Genomic DNA, 4,569 nt, shown 5'->3' on the forward strand with positions numbered 1-4,569 from the left:
TAATCCCGTGCTTCGGGAGGCTGAGGTGAGTGGATTGCCTGAGCCCGTGGGTTCGAGACCTGCCTGGGCAACTTGGAGAGACCTCATCTCTATGATAAATCAAAAAGTTAGCCGGGCGTGGTATCGCACACCTGTAGTTCCAGCTACTTGGAAGGCTGAGGTGGAAGGATCGCCGGAGCCCAGCAGGTCGAGTCTGCGGTGGCTGGGAGCGGCCACTGCACTCCAGTCTGGGTGACAGAGTGACTCCAGCTCAGAAAAAAAAAAAAAAAAATTCTTGAAGAGATTGTCTTATTATGTTGAGCTTGAAATATTTAGGCTGGGTCGGGCTCAACCTGTAATCCCAGCACTTTGGGAATTAAAGGTGAGTGAATTGCCTAAGCCTGTGGGTTCAAGACCAGCCCAGACAACTTGGTGAGACCTTGTCTCTACAATAAATAAAAAATTATTTATTTTACAGCTCAGCCTGTAATCCCAGTACTTTGAGAGGCCGAGGTGAGAGGATTGCCTGAGTCCAGGGGTTTGAGACCAGTCTGGGCAACATGGTGAGACCTCGTCTGTACACTAAATCACAAAAACTAACTGGGCATGGTAGCGCATGCCTGTAGTTCTGGCTACTTGGAAGGCTGAGGCGGAAGAATCTCCTGAGCCCAGGAGGTCAACGCTGAGGTAGCCGTGAGCCTGTGTGCCACTACACTCCAGTCTGGACGACAGGGGACAGGGTGAGACTCTAACTCAAAAAAAAAAAAATTGAGGCTGGCCTCGAACTCTTGGTCTCAGCCTCCCAAAACTCTGGGATTACAGGTGCCAAGTACGGGAACAGAAATTAAGTAGCAGTGTGGAACAATAGTATTTAAGCTGTCACTAGGTGGCAGCACATGATTTGTTGCAAAAAGAATAGTACCAAAAAGAATATAGTATTGTGCTAGGGGTGATGGCTTCTCCTTTCAGAGATCCTGTGAGCTACCAATTAATCTTCCTAAAACAGTGCCTATTTAGGTTAGGCTCTTGCTCAAGAATAGCATTTAAAAAAAAAAAAGGATAAATTTGGCGTTTAAACCCAACCTACGTGCAGCCTCTTTCTTCTCTCTTCAATATCTTCTACCACACATATTTCTCAAACAGTATTGACACCAGGAATGCACACCACCTATACTTCAATTATTTGAATTCCTTTCATCTGTCAAAACCAACCCCCTATTCAGGGAGGTGGGAAATCTGAAGCTTTCGAAAGTCTCTAACTGCAGAGAGCGCTGGACACAATATTCCACTGTCCCTGCTTGCTCTTGCCCTCCTCGTCTTCCAGTCTCCTCAGGCATGAGTTTCTGAGGACCAGGAATATGAAAATCGTAGGAAATATGTGCTTATTGGACAGTTGGATAGAATTCTTATTCCCTACCCAGCTCTTTCGAAATCTTCTGTTTTCAAGTTAGCTCAAGTGTTGCTTCCTTTAAGATTTTACCAATCGAATCTCAGTCTGGATGAATTGCTCCCCCAGCATTTTGTTTAAATCTTACTGTCTCAAGCCACTAATAATTATCAGTTTTTCCTCCTCACTAAACCGAGATCCTGCAGAACGCTGCTTCCTTGTGGCTGTTTCTTTTCTTTTCCTTTTTTTTTTTGAGTTGGAGTCTCACTCTGTCGCCCAGACTGGAGTGCAGTGGCCGCTCCCGGCCACCGCGGCCTCGACCTGCTGGGCTCCGGTGATCCTTCCACTCAGCTGGAGCTACAGGCGCGCGCTACCACACCCGGCTAATTTTTTTTGATTTATTGTAGAGATGAGGTCTCGCCTGCCCAGGCGGGTCTCGAACACGCGGGTTCAGGCAATCCACTCACCTCAGCCTCCCAAAGTGCGGGATTACAGGCTGAGCCACCGAGCCCGGCTGTGGCTGTTTCTTACTCAACTATCTCTGGGCTAACCCGAAAGCCGCGCCAGTCTAGTCCATTTTTAATTGGCCTTATCAATTACCAATCGCTTCCGTGTTTAGTATTTTGATTGGTTCATTCTGTGTTTACTGTCCCGCCCTCTAAGAGGCTCCGGGACTTGGGTTTCCCTCAGGTGTTTGCCCACCTCCTGGGTTCCGCCTTTCCAACACCCTACCTCTTCTGTTTTTACCTCCAGTTTCTTCCTATTGGTTCCCTTCTTCCTCCGGAGTTAGCGCCTAGGGCTGTTGATTGGCTTTTCTGGACGCCCATTGTGCCCACCCTCATACCACGTGGCATTCCTAACGCTAATTGGCCAATTCCACTAGCTCGTTTATCAAGGATTGATGATTGATTGGCTATCCCGAGGGAGGGGGTGTTGTTTGAGTAAGGGGCGGGGGCCACCTGAGGCCCCGCCCCCGCCCCAACCCCGCGGGTCAGGCGTTTCAGTCGCTCGCGGCCCGGGAGCTCTGTGGAGTTACCAGCTGTCCTCTCGGTCTGGCGGGTCGGACAGTCCTCCTGGCCCCGCCACACAGGCGCGGGGAGCGGCCCCGACTGTGGGGCCATGGCAGTAGCCTCCTCGTCCTCCGCCGCCGCTATCCCTGCCGAGTCGCCGGCTTCTGGGCGAGGGACCCCCACCGCCTCCGCAGGCTAAGGAGCCGCTGCCGCCACCCAGCTGTGAGGGCTAGTATGCTCCCTCTTTGCTGCCGCCTCCCCCTCCCGCCCGCGCAGGCACCCCTCTGGCTGCTCAATCCTGCCTCAGGTAACGTGAAAAGAGTGCGTGGGGCACAGACCCGGGGCATTTCGCCCGGCCCGCGCGCGGCTGCTGCACCTCCTCGGTCCCAGAACATTGACACTCGGGTCCCTTAGCACCCCTCGGCTTTCCAGAGGTCCTCCTTTTGGTGGCTGAGGACACTCCCCTCTCGGCCCCTGTCCCCTTCCCTCCTCATTTACCTCAGGGTCCCAGCACAGCGCCCTCGTCTTCTCCCCCTCAGAAGCTGGGAACCCAGGGGAAGTAACCTCACTTCAGAGACCTTCCTCACCTCGGAGACTCAGGAATCCTTCGTTTTCTCGGAACAGTCTTGTTTCCCCACTGAGAGCCCCCCTCATCTCAGAGCCCGTTCCCCCTTAGAGATCTGGATTTCTTCAGTTGTCTTCCCTTAGACATACTCTTTCCGCGAGAACGTCCACATCTGCCCTCGAAAAATACTTCCTGCCCCTCAGACACCATTCACTGCCTTTCCCCTTTTCTCCCTTATCATCTCTTCTCTCCTCTCCTTTTCCCTCTTCTGCCTTTTATGCTTCACTTTGAAGACTCTGGAGCAAGCCAGTATTCAGATTTAGCTAGAAATGAAACCCAGATTTATCTAATTTAAAAACCAAAACCCCTATATACCTCTGAGAAAAACTTGCTAAAGAATTTGGACTGTATTCTGTAGGCAGGGGGAACTGTTGAAAGTTTTGTAAGCAGGAGTTTGTTATGATTGCATTATTGCTGGTGAAATTGTAGAGGAAGAATTGAAAGTGAAGACAGAGGGGAGGCAGAAAGCCTAGGTAGGCAGAAAACCAGTGTGCTAATCCAGGCGAGAGGGAATGAAGTGGGATAGTGGTAGGAAAATGAAGAGAACTGCACGAAATTCCAAGAGGTTTCAAAATAGAGTTGAGAGGATTAGTGGGAGGTTTCTGACTTGGCTGATGGTGTAAATTGGTAGTGTTAACTGAAATAGGGAATATAAAAAGCAATTTTGAGGGAAGAATGCATTTTGTTTTGGACAAGTTCAGTTTGAGGTGTTTTTCAGATATCACTAGGTAGCTGGAAATTTGGGTTTGAAAATTGGGAGAAAGACTGGAACTGAGTAAATCTGAGGGTCAAGAGAATAAATGGGATATTTGGATGGTAGTACTGAAAGAAGAGAAGAAAAGGGCTGTGAACCAGAGGGAGCATCATTGTTTGATGGGTAACAGACACTGAAAATGAGAGGTTAAAGGAATGGGACAAGAACTAGAACAGAACGGCATTATAATAGAAGCCAAAATAAGAAAGGGTTTCAAGAAGGAAGAGGAATGACTATCAATATCAGGTGCCCTAGAGGTCAAATAGAGTGAGAGTTAGGAAGAAGCCACTGATTAGCAGTTAGGAGGTAATTTGTTTCATTTGAATGGCAGTTTTGATAGTGTAGTGGCATTGATGGCAGTGGTCAGGCCATGATGGATTGAGGAATAAATGATAAGCAATGAGTAAAATTACTCTTTTTTTAAAATTGAAGTCTCACTCGGCTGCCCAAGCTGGAGTGCAACTGTAAGCTTATGGCCACTGCAGCCTCAGCCTGCTACACTCAGCAAGCCTTCTGCCTCAGCCTTCCGAATAACTGGAACCACAGGCACGCACACCACGCCTGGCTAATTTCTTGATGTATTATAGAGACAAGGTCTTGCCATGTTGTCCAGGTTGGTCTCTAACTCGTGGGCTCAGGCAATCCTCTCGCCTCTTTTCCCCAAAGTATTGGGATTACAGGTGTGAACCACTGCACCCGGCCAAAATTCTTCTTTTTTTTTTGAGTTGCAGTCTCACTCTGTCACCTAGACTGGAGTGCAGTGGCCACTCCCAGCCACCGCAGCCTCGACCTGCTGGGCTCCGGCGATCCTTCC

The 4,569-nt window shown here is 49.5% G+C and overlaps 1 protein-coding gene across 2 annotated transcripts in view; it reads left to right on the forward strand.

The window, feature by feature from the left end:
• Nucleotides 1-2,342: 2,342 nt before the first annotated feature.
• Nucleotides 2,343-4,569, forward strand: part of LOC103259913 (dual specificity testis-specific protein kinase 2-like) — a 75,806-nt gene continuing 73,579 nt past the window's right edge. Inside the window, exon 1 of one of the 2 annotated variants that reach the window (XM_021712085.1) lies at nt 2,343-2,683. The gene's annotated coding sequence lies outside the window, so the exon portion shown is untranslated. The remainder of the gene's footprint in view (nt 2,684-4,569) is intronic. The other variant, XM_021712086.1, reaches the window with a different exon arrangement.

Source organism: Carlito syrichta, unplaced genomic scaffold (genome assembly GCF_000164805.1).
Source record: "Carlito syrichta isolate Samal-C Ts95f unplaced genomic scaffold, Tarsius_syrichta-2.0.1 Scaffold303059, whole genome shotgun sequence".
Classification (NCBI taxonomy): Eukaryota; Metazoa; Chordata; class Mammalia; order Primates; family Tarsiidae; genus Carlito; species Carlito syrichta.